A 19,329-nucleotide genomic window follows, 5' to 3' on the forward strand; every position below is an offset into this window, starting at 1 on the left:
GGGTGAAATATATCGTTCATTATCCTCATAAATGTACTTGGTGCATTACATAGGATGAATAAGATGACTAGCCACTAATACCAACCTATCCTAGTTTTCAATATTATCTTCAACGTATCTTCTTCTTTGACATGAACTTGGTGATCTCCATACTTATGTCCAACTTGGTGAAGTATTTTGCTTATTATAACAACTCATCTAGTAGATCATGTATCATAGGAAAGGGGTACCTATGCTTTAACATAATTTTATTCAACTCCCTTTACTCAATACACATCCACAAAGTGTCATCCATATTCGGTATAATGATGATTGATGACCCACATGGTGATGTACTCAATCGAATGACATGCTAATCAAACAGTTGCTACAATTTTTTCTTCACCTCACTTGCTTCTATAGCATATGCATCCAAATAGTTCGCAATGAGGATTCTGGTAATAGATTGATATCATGCTCCACTTCCCTCTTGCATCATAATCCTTTATACTCCCAAGACATTTTCATGTATTCATGTAGAAACTATTCTAGTTTTTATTTCTATTTCTTAGTACACCCTTCCAGGGATTCCTTGCCTCTTACCAACTCTTCTATCAACCATTTCTCACTTTAAAAATGTAAAAAATATTGCATGCTAGAATTGATGAGTTTTTGGCTTGGTTGGAACTTACCAATAAAATATTTGACCTATCTTTGTGCATGTTGATGGTGAACTATTTTTCATCCTTAATAATGTGATACTAGTTGGATCTCCAAATGAATATTGCATCGTACATCTACATGTAGGGACTTCCAAACACCACTCCACATATATCAAAGGGGACTACATCTAGTTCTATTTCACTAATAAAATCGACGATGATAGAAAATCTAATTTTTCATTGTTTTGTTACCTTCAACTATGCATCTTTAGTTATCCACCCAAATGGATATGGGCTTGGATAGTCACGAATTTCCATTCCCAATTTTTTCACTAGCTTTACTACAATGAGATTCGCCTATGATCCTGAGTCAAATAGAGAATAAATATTTTCCTTCTTGACCTATATATTTGTGTATAAGAGTTTGGTCATTTATTTCTCTTCCTATTCTGGAAGGCTACTCAGATTCACCTCCTTCTACATTGATGTGCATATCATATTATATACATCTTTGTGTGAAAGGGATTGGTCATTTCTTTCCTTTCCTATTGATGAAGGCTACTTAGATTCAACTCCTTTTACACTAATGTACATACCATATTGTCATCCACATTTAAGATTATTTAAACCTAGTTTCTTAAATCAATGGCCATGATATTCTTCTTCTTATTTTATTTATTTATGCTCTTTAGGTTAAGCTCTAGATGAAACTTTGAACACTTCTTCTCTGTATGGCCATTAATGTTGTATTAGTTGTGGTTTTTGTTGAGATCTTTGCATTGGTTTGTTATTGTTGTCGTATTTTTATCTTTTCCCCCTTTCTACTTCTTCTTCCCCTCCTTAGAAGCATCATATTTCTCCTTTTGATTTTATCCACTTTATTTCTCTTTCTTCAAGCCTACGTTCTCTAGGTATTGTGTTTATACACAAACCTCATCGACCAATATTAGCTTGAACAACATCAATTTCTTCCATAGATGGTTGTGTAGACCTCCCAGATACTTGTACATCTAGGTTATTTGGGGGGATACCCAACACTATGGTCGTATTTATGAATTATGTGGCATACTCTAGTACACTACCGCTTCTCATTTCTAAAGTAGTGGCATCGAATCCACTTGTCCTCTAAGTATCTAATAGGATAAAATTGTGAATTTCTGACAGTTTTAAATTCCTCCCACTTAGTCACTAGAGGATCACTCTCCAACTTCAAGGTATCTGTGTGGATTTACCACAAAATTATGGCATGGCCCTCTATTTTCAACAGTCTAAATGACATGTTTTGTTCTTCTATATCAGGAACACTAAAATACACTTTTAATTGTTGCAACTAGTGACTTCTCTTTGGAGCATCAATATCACCTTGGAAAATCTTGATATCGACCTTTTCCTCTATTTTGAATAGGGATTGTAAATGGTTCATGACATTATTTCTATATTTCTTCCCAATCTCTTGATATCCCTTATAGTTTATCCTCTACATTAGAACACCCATCTTCTGAATATCCCAAGCTTGTTACTCAGGGATGACACGAGGAGATTCCCATTATGGTTTATATATATAATTTTTGCTTCCAACGCTAAAAACCTCTCCTTTGGAATATCAAGATGGTTATTCTTAGATATGTCAACCATGACTAGGATTCTATGAAATTTGGCTTTTCCAATCCATATCCTTTTCAAATCTCCAAAATATATCTAAATAAGAATGTTATGATACCAATATGATCCATAAGATATCATGGATATTCCAGTAGACATATTATGATAGTATATTTGATAAAATTATATTTGAAAATTTGAAATCTAGACTTTTAACATTTTTCTCTCTTTAGATTTTTAAAATTCTAGAATATTATTTATTGGATATGAATGCAAATTAAAATTTATGTAGAAAATAGAGAATACTGAAATAAAAACTCACAAACACATTTTGACATAAGATATATCCTGGAAAGCCCTTTCGGGAGAAAACCCAACTAGAAGGTGAGGTTGGTTTTCTCACTTTCTCTGAATAGAAAAAGACTGCATGTATAAAGAAGTAAGCCCTCTCGTCACATGGGATTTTACAATGCATCTGTCCTCTCTATGTGATCTCTCTTTGTACCCCTCGTCTACTCTTTTTTTTTTTTTTTTTTTTTTTTTCTGCGTAAATACTAATTCTATTAAAAAGAGAAAAATATGCACATGGAGGTCGAGACCTCAGAGGGGGCAGAGGCTAGCCCTCAGCCAAAGATTCTGAGACATACATGTCCTACTATCTGCCCCTTCAGGCTTAAAGACTTCAAAAACTTGATTTGTTAGACACTGACCCATCAAAAAATAAATATGTTCTAAGTCTAATACATCATAACTAACGCCTGCAGGGGCTTTACTGAGAAGCATGTTGCCATACCTATCATGGACAAAAGAGGCAAAATAGAACTCGCCAACCCAGAGTTGTTGCTGTAGATCAAGAACAGGTTGGCTCGCGTCGAGACCAAACAAGAACTAAGACCAGACCCATAACCAGAGACCCAAAAAACATAGACACATAGCATAAAATCAAACAGAGCAAAGGCAAGAGTGCCACCCGTCGGTAATGCACCAGCATCAATCGGCATGTTGCGGAGAGTCGGGCACATCCTTGTCCACCTGGCTGGACGAGGCAACCCAGGTGACGAAACCATTATCTTCATTTCCTTCGATACCACCTTCTGGAGAAGTTACCAGGTTGAGGATGCTGCCTGCATGATGAACCGGTCCGCAAGCAAGGATCTCTTGCTGAGTTGAATCAGCCGTATGCGGAGGCGCCTCAGGAACAGGGCTATCTTCCTGCATATTATCTGTATTAAACACAACCCCAACCATCTCCCCCTGAAGGACGCTGTCTTCCTGAGATTGAGAGGTGGTGGTGTGGGCTGAGCTGTTGGGATTGTCCTCTTCCTCAGCAAGAATAACCGTGATACTGGTAGACAAAACTGGCCTGTTGAGCCTGCTATGGAAGGTGAAGCGGGTAGTTTGAAAAGAATTGTGCGGGATAGGCCCAGCATGGCCAGAGGGCGGTGAGGACGGGGAGGCCGAAGCAATGGGGATTACATTCTGAGGAGTAGAACGAGAGGCTCTGCCTCTGTTTCCAGAATTACCTCCTCGGCAAGAGACTCCTCGACGGCGAGGCATCCTCAAAATGACTGAACAGCTGAGAAAGGGAAAATGGCGGAGCTGACGGGAGAGGGATTGCGCACAGAGGAACCCGACGATACAGATAACCCAAGCTTGCTTCCAGACTACCTGAGCGAGGCAGGGGTGCGGGAAGAACAACGGGTGGAGGTAAAAAGAACCAGGAGCAATGGCGTGAACCAAATACCGAGCCATACATAAAACCTTGAGCATGAACTCTCGAACCAGGCGCACATTAATGATGATTTGTGCGACCAACATTCCGTTCAACATCCAAATAAATGTGCATGCCATTGAGATCTGCATTCGTCGTCCTCCAGCCAGGTGCAGGGCCAGCTACCTGCATTGAGCGAGCCCTCATAAATGTAGCACATTAACACCCGCATCCGGGTGTCCTCGTCTACTCTTATTGTGTACGGACCAAGTGCATTAAAAAAGGATGGGACCTCTTTTCCTCCTAGTGGCTTAGCTATAACATAACCTCATAACCTACTAATGGTTAGGTTTGACTCTTTCATTTCTTAATTAGAGTTACAATATTGACTCTACTAGAGTCCTATTCATCACAATCATGTGGATATCCACTTCTTAATGAGTTATGGGAGATGATGTGGCATCCTCTTGAATTATGGTAACCAAAATAGAAATATTAACATCTGAGTGGCATAACTTTTGTATACAGACTCTGAATAAGATAATTCTTCCACTGTTGGAAAGTTCGTTGTGTATAATAGGGAGAAATGTGTTTAACTAAAGATTTTTTTTACCCCATATAACAATTTTGATTCCTCAAGGTGTTGTCAGAAGGTTTCATACCCCAATTTTCCAAATAGGGTCCCACTAATAAAATTGGTCTTGCTATCTAATTCCTCCAGTTTTTTCCACTCTAAAAGCACTAAGATAGATGTAAAACAATATAATGATCCAATATAGAAAAAATTCACTGAGTAAGTTGATCTTTTTAACAAATGTTTACAATTCACTATCAATAAAATTTTGATCATTTTCAAGAACCTTCATAAGATAATTAATAAATAAATGAATATCCTTCTTAAGATAATTAGTAAATAAATGAATTTGTTGTAACAAATTGAGGGTGATTTCCGATAGTTATTCAAAAATTTCCATTCTCTTATTATTGTTAGTTAGTATATAGGAATTGATTCCTATTAGTAGGTGTACTTATTTTATTATCCAGTTGGGTTTGTTAGGTGTATCTTACATAGGCTTGGGTTCTTTGATAACTAAGGTGGTCATGAGCATAGGCATTTTATTAAGATCCTATTCAAGCTAATTTATTCTCCTTTTTAGTCTTAGTTTTTTGGCATCGTGTTCTATAATAGACTGGAAAACAAATTCACCAGTGGTTTGGCGCATCTTTCGGAGTCTAGTTGTCCGTACTTCAAACGCATCCATTTTAGTTATTGTCTTATTAATGAACTTCTTATTTTGAAATCATAAAAGAATATTTGGAGGTGCATTTCAATACATTTAGTAGATGAAAATGAATGGAGATATAATTCGTGAATCATGATTAAACAAAGAAGATCATTAATATTGTGTGAAAATTTTGTATAATTAAAAATGGAGTTATATTTCATTATAAAGTTTTGTTAAGGGTTTCTTCTTATCTTTCTCTTACACAATCTATTCACTTTGATTGCATGTCATGCTAGAAAATAGTGATATCCATTCTAGGAAGATTTCAATGTGGGTGTATTGTGGCTACCCATTAAGGTCATCAAGCACATCAAGATATATATTATTGAGACTAATCTTTTATGTAGTTCTTTAAGAAATTAGGTATTTATAGATATGTTTTAGTTAATGGGGATGGTTAGGACCCACATAATTGTATATTGCAAAAAAAATAAAAATGTATCTTCGTTTTATCTCTAATATGTTAGAGATTAGTAGTATATAAGTGGTTTTAATGGGAAACATCAACAAACTATTTAGCATTATGTTTACATGGTATTTGAATCCAAGAGTACATGGAAAATTTGAGGTGGGTTCAAAATCACAGTAAGATTTTTAAAGTTGAATGTTAGTGAATTTGCTACAGTTTTATGAAAATATAATTTTATGTATTTTAACCATACTTTGAAAATTGTTTTATGGGTTTTGAGTCTAAACTCAAAAGGGATCTTATAATTAAAATCCAATATGAATAATTATGTATCATGTGTTTTAATAGTATTTTGGAATTTGATGCATTTTGTTTGAATGAATATTTCCATTCTTCATTATTTATTCATTGTATAGTTTGAATAACAACATTACATTGGAAAATAAGATATTTCCACTAAGGTATTCCAACATACATTATTGACCCAATCCCTTTCTCATGCTAGTAAATTTCTAATGAGTCTTTCTTCTGGATATTTCATTTCTTAATTCTCCTATTTTTTATCAAATATGGTGACATGCCCTATTACATGATGTCTATGTCATGTATACATGGCCAACAGTATGATACAAAAATTTAAATTGCATTTATTATAACCAACAATCTAATTTACAATTTCTAGGTTTAAGTTTATACTTAAAAATCTAAATCCTAATGCATGCCCAACATTTGTTACAAAATCGTGATTATTTCAACATTTTTATGATATAAGAGAAACATAATGCTTAAAAGTGGCATCTCTTCTTTGAAAATGAGTCCTCTTTGGGTATAAATTAATGGCCAAAGAGGATTTCATCTATAAAATGCACTTGATTAATATTCTTACTTTTTTTTATTATTTATTGATGGATAGAATCATGTGTCATAATATTCAATAATATCTTATGGTGTACTTGAAAAAAAAATTCATAATTGATGGTATGTAATTAAAAATCCACAACAAAAGTGGAACTGAAAAGACTAATTTCTTCTTAGCTTGAGATAAGTGTAGGTCAATATCAACACATATAGGTCCATTTTATGGTGAAATATGGCTAAGTATGAAATATCAATATGCAAGAGTGTCTCCTAATAACTATGAAAAACCTAACTCATGATGCTTGCAACATTGTTAGCTAGAGGATAGGTACAATTATGTTTCTTTTTCCAAACATAAAAAATAAGTATATTATCATTTAAAATATATATTGCTCTAATATTATATAGTATTTATATTTACAAATAGATTGAAAAAACATCTTTATATTTTTATGATTTGATAAAATATTCACCAAAAAAATATAATACATATTATATTACTAATAAAACATCTTTTGAATTTACTTATCCCTCATGAAAATTCCGTCATTTAATATACATATAATATATAACGGGTGTTATTTTAACCTTCCCTACAAGTCAATTCAAAAAAATATAAATTGAAAAATGTTATACCTCCCAATAATGCTTTAGAAAGTGGTTATGAAGTTTTATAAACGATGATCACTGTAGGTACACTTTTACCACCAATTATAAATGCAGTGTATGGATAAATAACCTATGATACAGGTACATTATATTAGGTTTTAGTGATTGAAGTGCAACAAATTAACTACATCTTAAGATATCATGTTTTTTGGGAAAATATCTAGTGCATATTCTAATTATAGTTAACAAAATTTTCCATACCAATAGAAATATATATTGAGCTCATTTACCATTGAAGAATATTTTATTTTTCAAATATAAAATAAGAAAATTAACAATAATAGATGAATATTTTCTTTAAAAATAAATTGATATAATATATTGAATATTTAAGAATATATATTGATTAAATATTTTCTAATAACATGTATTTTCACATAATATATTTATTATTAAACTATTCATCTTTTCCCTTTATAAATAACACAATTTCAATAATTTATTTCATCTGTTAAAAGGCAGGAACTATATATGAAAAGTAATTATACATTAAACTTTCTACTTGAAAACTCATGAACATTTCATCGCGAAAGAAAATAGTACAATTTTCCAAAAATAGTAACTCTAAATCCAATAATGAATGATTTCAGCCAACTTGTAATTCGAACACTACATTCATTTAGCCTGTTCATACTCTATATATTTTTGATAAAATACACCATTCATGTCATTATTCAATATCACAATTCAAGGTTTTGAATTATGATTTGTCATTATTCAATATCACAATTCAAGGTTTTGAATTATGATTTTGGATTTGATAGAATAGACATATATAATGTTCATTAAAAGTATGGGAAGGTGTTAAATTTATTTCTATTTACAAAATAATCATTTTATCAATTTAAAATTAGAATTTTATAAAATATTACTTATATCTAAAACAAGATTTACTTTCATTTAAATTAATAAATAAGTTAATAAGTATTTTATTGTTAGTTAATTTTAATAGTGGTTTAATAATATTGAAATAAAAGAAAAATAACTTATCTAAATTTTAAATGGTTGATAAATACAATTAGGCATGTAAATTAAATGGTTGATAAATGCAACTAAGCATAAATCCATATTAACAACCAAAGACCTTTATAATAAGTTTTATATTTCTAATATTTTATTATTATAAAAACTAATTAAATTATCACTTTATTTTAAAGTACTATTATTATTATTATTTATAAAAAGATGAAAATATAAGTTAAACATATATACATTTAAAAAAGCATGAAACATTTAAAAGATTCGGTAATTATATGGAGGCGAGCGGTTAATCTAATGAGGGAAACAATCTTGGTGGAGAAATGGGACGCGGAGGACTGGAAGGCTAATCAAACAGAGGAGGGGATCCTAAACAGTTTAAACTTAAAGTATGAAATGGTATATCATAAGCAGGACAAAAGGCATAGCGCGCGAGCCCAAAATTCAGATAAATTTATCTACCCCAGGGATAATTTCATCAAATTGAACTTCGATGGAGCATCGAAGGGGAATCCTGGCAACGCTGGTTTCGGAGGTATCTTTCGCGATAGTCAGAAGAAGGTAAGGTGGATTTATGCTGAATGGGGCGGGGAGATGACGAATAATGAAGCTGAACTTTGGGCGATTCACCAGGGGTTAAGAATCGCAATCAGAAATGGCTATACAAATTTGGAAATAGTAGGTGATTCTCAGATCGCGATTGAAATATTGAAGAAACTTAACAACGGCAGAGATTGGGAACGAATTACCAGCAGTTGGAGAACTGCCGGAATTGTCCAAGAAATAGCGGATCTGCTAAAAAGGATAGATTACAAATTATTTAACCATGTAAGGAGGAATGGGAATCGCGCGGCCGACTTCCTGGCGAATTGGGGTTGTAAAGGACGAAGCAGCATTGTAGACAGCCAATGGACAGCGGTGCGATCCAGCAGAGATTGGGTAGACCTGGCAACGATTATTAATGACGATCATGATCAGGCAACAAGCGAGAATTCCAGGACTAATGAGTTGGATAGATGAGTGGGACTGGAGATCCCGGACGATTAATGCAGGTCAGTATGGATAGAGGAATGACATGATGAAAGCGCACAGTGCAGTACACCAGTGGCGTGTGTGGATGGCATCACAGGATCGTTCCCACCGCAAAATAATTAATGCATGCGATCGGAGAGGGCGGTGGAGAGGCATGTCAGAACCTCAAATTGGAAATGATAAACAAGGAATGGGGGCCAGGAAAGGCAACCTCCCGGAAAATAAATGGCGGCAGTACATCGCCGATATTGTGGCATACATTGATGGCAGAAAGGTAATAAGTACCCAGACTGGTAAGGGAAGGCAGCAGGTTAGTCTGTTTACAATACAGCGCGCAAAGGCTAGAACAGTGTTGAGACTGCGAGACAGGAAAACTTTTATCCTGCACCAGAACATACCTCGTGACATAATTAGAGAGAGCATGGAAACCAGGATGAGGTCAAGGGCGGCGGAGGAACTGACTATTGCAGCTGACAAAAACAGAGACAGGAAAGGCAAGGCTGTTGCGAAAGAGGAGCTTCCGGCAGAAATCTTTGAGATTGAGAATGATTCGGAGGATGAGGAACCCCGTCGCGAAGCAAACAGGAAGTATAAAGCACAGGGCAAAGCTACAGGCGATTGGGCCAACCCGCAGTCTGACGAGGAACAGCCAGCACCACAAGTGGAACGCGTAAGAAGATACGGCAGGAGAAGAGGTGGTAGGGGAGCGGGAAGCAGAACGGATACGGGAGGCAAGAGAGGTAGGGGGCAGAGCAGGAATGAAGGGGACAGAGGAGAGAATCTGAAGCAGGAAGCGGGACCAGCCAAAAAAACAAGACGATCGATAGAGAAGAGAATTCACCAGGCTGAGAGGGCCTATCAGCAGAATACAAACCCAAAGGTCAGAAGAATTATTCAGAATTTGGAGGAGGAATCTTTACAAGCCCAATCTGATTCAGAGATGGAGGATTTGGAATTCTTACTGCATGACCCAGGCAACACCAGAAGCAGAATGTCTCTGTTCAAGCAATCTCTCCACATTTACTGGGTAATGAAAAGGTTATTGGCAAAGGCATTAGAACAAGTTGCAACTGAGATGGTGGAAATAGTGCAGGGAGGCCCCGAATTGAGAAGGGAACTGAGGTTCATCCACATTTCTTTAGAGATGCAAGAGAAGAAACTGGATGAATTACAACAGCTATTGAAGGGAGAACATGAGGGAGCAAACAGAGGAGCAAACCAGCAACTTGTAGCCGAGGATGTTTGAGAAAAGATATGTATACAAAATTACATAGTCTAGATAATTATAGTTTTTTGCATGTTCTAGATACGGAAAAATGCTTTATGTAGATCAGTAGGATTATGAATTCTCAGGACTGTTTACTTCATCTTGCAGGGATAATCAGACTTTGGTCCTTTTATTTTTGGTCGGCCATAAAAAATTTTAGATGGCTAAAATACTCGGTTTCCCCACGGGGGCGAGTTAATGTTTTTTGATACTCTGTACTGTTTTGTTTTCTTTATAGTAATAGAAAGAGATGCATCTCAGCTTACAAAAAAAAAAATAGCATGAAACAATATTTTTTATCCATTGATATTTACTCCCACTTTATCAGGGATATTATTAAGATGTAGGTCGACTTTCTTACAATACCATGAGGTAAAACTATAGATTATCAATAACACATGCCTAAGAAAACATAGCTCACTTTATATGGCACTTGCTCATATCACATTTTTTTAAACAATCAATTTAATTAAAAGGACAGAAAACACATAATTACTTTGGAAATAAATATCAATATCTGATTTGTGTATAATACTAAAAATGTTTTAGAATAGTCTGTTGAGGATAAATTCATGCCACCTACTTAATAATTATTGATAATTAAATTAAAATTCTCAAGTCCTATTCTAAAGTAAATACACCTGTCAACATCAAAATAATTAACAAAACAAAAAAAATATTTTGAAAATTTTATTTTAAAAATATATATATATATATATATAATATTATTTAATTACTATTTACCCTAAACTAAGAACATAATAAAAATATTATTTTATTAAAAAAAAATAAAAGAATATGTAATATATATAATAAATGTGAAACAACGCACTTTTATTTGAACAAAACTAAGAATTTTATGAAGTTACATAAAATATATCACTTACACATGACTTAATTACGATATATCACTTACAAATAACTTAATTATGATTTATTATGAGGAACTTTTTATATTAAATGTATATAAAGTTTAGTTTTTCTATATGATAAATATATTTTTTTGTAAAATAGTATATAAAGATAATTCATATTTAGATTTGTTATATTATTATTATTTTTATTTGTTAGCAAAATTACAGTGATCTAAGGACATTGCTTTTCTTTTTTTTAACTATAGTGATCTAGGAAGAAATGCTTTTCCTTTTTCTTTTTCATCATAGAAATAAAATCTTCAATTAATCTCGTTCTTTCCTAAGTTATAATGGACCATATTTATCTTAGTCATCATTATAAGTTATAATTTTCAATTTTTTATAAAAAGTTAAATAATAATTAATTTTTTATATAATAAATATATTTTATTATTATTTTATAAATAAGAATGAAATATCAATATATAAACAAATATTTTATGTTAATAATTTATAAATAATACAATGTTTAAGGGAATTAATATTATCTAATATTAAGAAAAAAATAATAATATAATAATTATAATTTTATATAATAATTACTTATATCTAGATCTAAATTATTTTTTTAATATAAATAATTAATATAGTAAAAAACATAATATATAAAACTAAACTAAATCTGAATAGATAAATAATTAACTCAGTTGAATTCCAAAAAATGATATCTATGATAAATAATTATTATTAAAATTTAACATAAAATTAGTCCTGATGATGGACCCCTTTGGGGTTTGAAACGTCGACAAAATGAACATTATACTCTGAATAATCCAGATCATGCTACTCCATAAATATAAATTATTTTATAAAATTCCTTATTAATAATAATAATAAAGTAATTAATACAATAAAAAATATATACCTACTTTATATATTTAATTTATATGATAAACACGAATATAGTTATCGAATGCTAAATTACTTTCCTTACTTACCTTTCAATCGATTTATTAGTATAACTTATTACTGGTTAAATATAATTAAAAAAATATATTTATTACATCACTTTACACTTAGTATAATTTTTAATTTCTTTATAAAACATATTATATAAATTATATATTTATTTACATAATTATTAAAATATATAATTTCCATAAACATATAAATACCAAAACACTAAATCTCAATTGTAAATAGAATCACCAAAAAATCATAGTACGCTGGTCAAAGTCCATTGAAAGCGTTGTGAAATTATAGGAACACCGCCTCAAAATCGACAAATTGTACATATGGAAATTCTTATTTTCAACGTAGCTTAACGGACATGCCGGATGGGTAACGTTGAAAACGATCTTTTTTTTCAGAGAGAAAAAAGCTTAATATATTATATGAGTAATATAAAGTCTAAAAATTGCTGAGATACATTTGCTTGGTATGATTTAGATCTGTATCTACAAATAGTCTCAAAACAGAAACCTATGATCTATAGAGAAAAACATAAAGTCTAAGAAGTCAAATTGAAAATATCTGCTATCAATATCTCTATAAATGGTGTGGCTAACTTGCAAAACAAAGCACTAAAAGTCTGGTAAGACAAAATCATTGATCTGATAAGTGAAATCATCCGATACTATCTCAAGATCCCAAAATCCAGGCGAGGAAGCAAGACCCATTTTAGAAAGTGCATCGGCTGTTGAGTTTTTGTCCCTGTTGATGTGCTGAATAGTGCAATTCTCCATGCGGCTCCGGTAGAAGTTGATCTTGTCTCTCCATCTGGTCAGGTGCTGCACCAAAATGGTATTTTTCCTGTTAACCGAATCTACCAATAGCTTCGAATCTCCATAGATAGCCACCCGGTGAATGTCTAGGAATATACAAAATTTTAAAAGCCCTGTGAGGGCTAAGGCTTCAGCCAGATTGTTGGAACCATGACCACCATGCCAGAAATAAGAAAAATGAGACTTTTCAGATATCTTGATGTGGAATCCACATCCACATTGACCCTTTTGAGCTGCCCCGTCAAAGAATGCTGTCGGCTGAGAAAGTTGAGCAGGAGAAGACCTGTCTGGGGAATTGAAATGGTTCTTAATTTTCTTCTGAGGGAGCGATTCCAAATAAACAGAGATTGAATCAAAATCTTTGGCAAAAGAAAATTTCGAGCTGTTGAAGATATAGTTGTTGCGCCATTTCCAGATATACCACATGGTTAAAATACAAATTCTACACCATAGGATATGTTGCTTATTGCATTCTATGAACTATTCCTAGATCGAAACATGCATTTCCAGCTTGAAGCCATAGACTCTTTCTAATTCATGCCATATAAAATTTGATTGCTTGCATTTAAGAAATATATGTACGTTCGACTCCTCGTCTTCTCTGCATAAAGAACAGATGTTAGGTTCATTCCATCCCCTCTTCAATAAGTTCTCCCACGTCAGGTTTCGGTTGTGAAATGCAAGCCATGAGAAAAGAATCATCTTCATAGGGCAGCCATCTTTCCAGAAGATTTGTGGAAAAATCGGGGTACCAGTAGTATGCTGTCCGATAAATTGCTGGTAAATTCCTTTTACTCATATATTCTCTGCCTCATTCGGGATGTTCCAAGTTAAGAAATCCGAATCTCTTGTTCTGAAGAGACCTCCATTCTGAAGCCTCAATCTTATGCTATGCCACTGCTGCGCAATCTCTTGGGGGATACTCAAATCTACTGCATCTTTCCATCGTGGAATGGGGCCGTTCCAATCCGCTATCAATTTATCCGAATAAAAGATACCGCTTCTGTGGAAGTGATGAAGAAGTGAATCTGGAATATCGATATCATCAGCCCCGCATTTGAAATGGTCTCTGCCTATAATGATGTTATTCCCCGATTGAAAGCGCTAGATCATATGCTTGAAGCATCCTTCGAAAACTACGCCATATGGGGAATCCATATGCTGCTCCAATAGAGCCTCTACGGTACTAGACGTGGAAATTCTTTTTAGCAAGATATTTTGTTCTTATCATATGACTCCACCGGCCAATCCCTTGTATAACTCTCCAAAACGACTTGCAGAGGAGAGCTCTACCAAAGATTCTTAAATTTGTTAAACCCCAGCCGCCCATCGGCTTAGGAAGAGAGATACGAGATAATTTAATAAGATGAAATTTACTCCTATCAGGATGACCCCCCCCATATGAAATTTGCAGTGAGTCTGTTCATATTGTTGATAATACTTACCAGAAGATGGAATAGGTGTGCCCGAGTTGATTTTAGTGTGATTTTTTGGAAAAATTTTGGGTGAATTTTTCTGGTTTAATTTTTTTAAAATCATGTATTAATTCATTGAAATTATAAGATTGATGGGTAAACCCTGCACAATAGAAGTGTTTTAGAGGGTTTTTCATGGTACTGAATCTATATATACAATCAAAAAATTAATTTAAATTACACAAATCGATATTTTACTAAAAAAATTTCCACCAAATTCCAACACCCAAAACTCCAAAAAATCGCACTCCAGACAATTCCCTTTTAAACAATTCCCTATTACGACCGTAGAGGACTGATTTCAATCTAAACTTTTAGTGATTTTCAATTCCCTTTTAAACAATTCCCTATTACGGCCGTAGAGGACTGATTTCAATCTAAACTTTTAGTGATTTTCTTTCTTTTCACCGAGGTTTTCTACTTACAAGACTGAGTAAGTGGACACTGGACCTATTCTGTCAAATAACGGTCAAAAATGAAACCGCTGAATTAAATATACACCGAATTACAAGACTACACAATAAAGTGAAATTTAAAATAGAACGCTCAAGTGAAAGATAGAATACAAAGAGATTGTATGACCGTTAAATATAAAAAGACCCTGTGACCCTAAGCCAGAACATAAAGAGAGTGTGTGACCGTTTCAATTTCTTAGAGTCATGTATTGGTACTAAGAGATTAAGCCCAAGGGTTCCATCAATACTTCGTTTTGCAATATGTACATTTATAGCGGTGGGTTTCTGTTGTTTTGTTTACCCTTTTTTTCTCTTAGTTTCATTATTTGATATGGAGATTAGTTCGGTTTTCCTTTTTCGATTTCTGAGATGAGAAGCAACATACAGATGGATGGATGAAATTCGTGATTTCTATGAAGGTTGGTGGATAAACAGGATTCGCCGTGTTGGATTTCATCACGACGGAGAGGTGCATTTTTGTTCCTATTCTTTCTCTCCATTGATTTTTTTTAAATAATTAAATCGTTTTCTGTTATGATCGAATAACTTTGTAATATTTCGCTCATATTTTCTTTACCTTGCTGTTCTGGAAAATTAAACTGTCTGTACAGTATTATAGCCTATTTGGTTTTCTGTAAGAACAACTAAGTTTTATATTTCGAAAGCTGTAGAGCTTATCATTGTTAAAGGGATCCAAAATGACTGCTATTTTAACAGTCAAAAGTTAAATCTATTTTCTCTATGCACTCATTAAAATTTTTCCCCACATCCATTCATTTTTCAGGTGCAGATAATTTTCATTTTTCACTTGTGGATAATTTTCTAATTCATGAGCTTTTCTCTGAAAATGAAAATAATGGGACGCAGTATTTTCCTTGGATTTCACGGTTTAGTGGTTCCTTCTATAATTATGGTCATGCTTTCTATAAGCCATTATTCATTTCCAGTTGAGTACAGATACATTCAGTTTACTTCGTTGGGTTTGGTTTAGTGCGAGAGACGCTTGAAATGTGAAAGAGCTTCCAACTTCATGGAGAAATTGCTCTCAATCTCTTCATGTGGTTGTGGTGGTCACTCCTTGGAGGTGGCTTAATTCGCTTAAGTCAAGTGGTTTACTTGGTTTGGTTTGGTTGAACGTTGAAGGAATTGGAAGTCTTTCCCACTTCTTGCAGCTGTAGTAAGGGACAAGTACACAATCTCATAAACAATTTCTTTGAATTTGCTGGACAGTTGTTCAACTTTGTTTCGAAACCTGCCTGTTCTTATTTTGTATCTTAAAGTTGAACGAATGGCCAGCTATGCATATATATTCCACATTTTGTGGCACATAATTGCCGTTTCCCGAAGTAACTCCTTGGCACATAAGCGCCGTTAGAGTCAAACCATTGATTCTACTTTCAGCAATGTATCATTTCCGTGATATCAGAAATTTTCCCAAAACCTTAGATATATCATGTCCTTGGCGTTTTTCTCTCTCTAGTTCGTTCTGCCTTGTCCTCCTCGGAGAGGCTACCTCAAGGCAAGTTGCCTTCGCCTTCTCACACTAGGCATCAACATTCCATTTCAACTTTCTCATTTCGATGTGATGTTTTGCTGCCTTTTCTGCTTTTGAGGTCGATATACCTTTGGAGGTAATAGAAATTAGCTTCCCTGCCTCACTTGGAGACCTTGAATTCTCTCTCCCTCCGTTTCACAAGGTTAGATCCTTCACCCTCACCAGATAAGACCTTCAAAATAAATGTTTGGGGGGCAAAAATGTGATATTTTTATGGGAATAAGATACGAATTTTTATGGGAATAAAATACGAATTTCATATTTATATATATCATAACCATTTCGACATCATTCTGCGTAACAAATATTGACTTTTCGAACGAATCGGTCAGTCTATATAACGCCTATTACTCATCTGAAATATCCATCCTGAGACATACTATATATATAACGTTTGCGCCTTCTCAATATTATTATTATTATAATAAAATAGGGAGTACATTTTATACTTACGACCTATATTATACTATAATAAACAATATTAATCTATTTATTTAACACATTTTTTTATGTATTTGTTTATAGTCAAAAGTGGCTAGATGTGGTATTTTTAGCTTTCATTATAAACTATAAACTATTGAACTTTTGTGCCAAATTATTTGTATTAAAACTGAAATATTTTTGTTTATATTTCTCATAGATGTTTGTAGTGTTTATATTTCTTAATTTGAGGTGGTATAGTTTTTAAATTTAGATAGAAATCCATATTTTTATATACATATATAGCCTTTTCCTTTAACTTTTATATCAAATTTACTCATTTTTTAATTTAGAACTCTTTTTAACTATACCCTTAATAAAGGTTTGTATCATGAAGAAAGATTTTTTTTTGTTTCTTTTTTTTTTCTTTTCTTGACTCCCACTTAAAATCAACTAAAATCGTATGACATGATATTGAGAGAGGGGGGAGAGGGTGGTAGGTGAGAGATAGAGAAAGGGAGGGAACCTACGGGTAGAGAGAGCGAAAAAACTGAGTCATGAAGCAACAATGAGAGTGGCGGAGATATTTCTAAAGAGAGGCAAAGAGAAGAGGTAGAGAGGGGGTAGGGAGTTGGAGGTAGACAGAGAGAGAGTGTGGGAGGAGATCAAGGGAGGTGAGCGAGAGAGGGATAGAGAAAGAGATACATATATGGTGAGGGCGAATGAGGGCGAGGGCGGGGTAATGGAGAGGGAGAGAGAGCTGGTGTGGGAAACAGAGGGGGATGAAAAGAGAGGGAGAGGGAGAGGGCGAGGAGAATAGAACAAGGGAGGGGTAGGGGAGAGAGAAAAGGAGGTATGGTGGGGGGGGGGGGGGGGGGCAGAGGGGGAGAGAGAGAAAAGGAAAAGCGAAAGTGAGAGAGGGGCAGAGGGAGATCTAAAGAGAGGCAGAGTGTGAGGGTGAGAGAAAGGGAGCGAAAGAAAGGGGGAGGGAGACAGGATGAGGTATGAAGAAATGGGGCCATGGCGGTAGGGAAAAGGGAGAAAAGGCTAAGAGGTGAAGTGAGTGAGAGTAGGGGATAGAGAGTTCCAAAGAGAGGCAAAGAGAAAGAGGTAGAGAGAGGGGAGGGATGGAGTCTAAAGCAGAGAAAGAGATAGCATGAGAAGGAGAGAAAGGAGAGAGAGAAGGAAGGAGGGTGGGAGAGAGATATGGTGAGGGTGAAGGAGGGTATGAGAGAGAAAGAGGGGGGAGGAGAGAGTGAGACGATGAGGATGAAGGAGGGGGAGAGAGAGAGAAAGGGAGAGGGAGAGGATAAGGAAGAGAGAAAATGAAAGGGGGAGGGGAGAGAGAATTGGAGGGATGATCAGCGGTAGAGGGAGAGAGAAAGAAAGGGGTGAGAGGAAAAGCGAGAGTGAGAGGGGGGGAGAGAGCTCCAAGGAGAGGTAAAGAGTGAGAGGTAGAGAGTGGGGGAGTGTGAGGGGGGAGAGAGATAGTGTGAGGGGCAGAGAGAGTGTGTGACGGAGATCACGGTGGGGAGGTAGAAAAATATGATGACAATGCAGGAGGGAGAGGGGGAGTGGGGGAGAGTGAGAGGGTGGGGAGGAGAGGAAAGGAGAGGGGGATGTACCTCTCAAATAATGCAATACATGCTTGCCCGCCTTCCAAAAGAGCTGGGTAGGCTTAATCATAGCTTGTGAAAGCTAGTTAACTACATAGCATATATCGGGTCGTGTATTGACCAGACACATAAGCAACCCCACCAACTGTCGATAGACAGTGGAATCCACTTCTTCTGCCGAGGTGGCATCCTCCTTCCTCCAACCTCCAGGAAGAGGAGTATCAACATGCTTGCAGCCATGCAAGTTGAACTTCTGCAGTATCTCCCGAGCATACTTAACCTGAGAAACAAACAGTCCACCACTGCACTGCCAAATTTCCAATCCCAGGAAATAATGAAGGAGGCCTAAGTCCTTCATCTCAAACTCCTTAGCAAGATCATCCTTGCATGAAAGTATCAACAACTCATCACCTGTTAGAATCAAATCATCTACATACAGCACAATCATAAGCAACTTACCCTCCACCACAATCTGGTATAGGTTAGGATCCGCCTCGCTCTTGGAGAATCCAAGTCCAGTGAAATAGCTATCTATCCACGTGTACCAAGCACGTGGTGCTTGTTTCAACCCATACAGTGCTCTCTTGAGCCTGCACACATGCGACTCGCTGTTGAAGATCTCAAAACCTTCGCGCTGCTCAATGTACACCTCCTCCTCAATGACTCTATTGAGGAACGCAATCTTCACATCCATCTGATGAATGTGCCATCCCATCT

The sequence above is a fragment of the Pinus tabuliformis genome, chromosome X (genome assembly GCF_031772625.1).
Source record: "Pinus tabuliformis cultivar Carrire ecotype Pingquan chromosome X, CPIR1, whole genome shotgun sequence".
Classification (NCBI taxonomy): Eukaryota; Viridiplantae; Streptophyta; class Pinopsida; order Pinales; family Pinaceae; genus Pinus; species Pinus tabuliformis.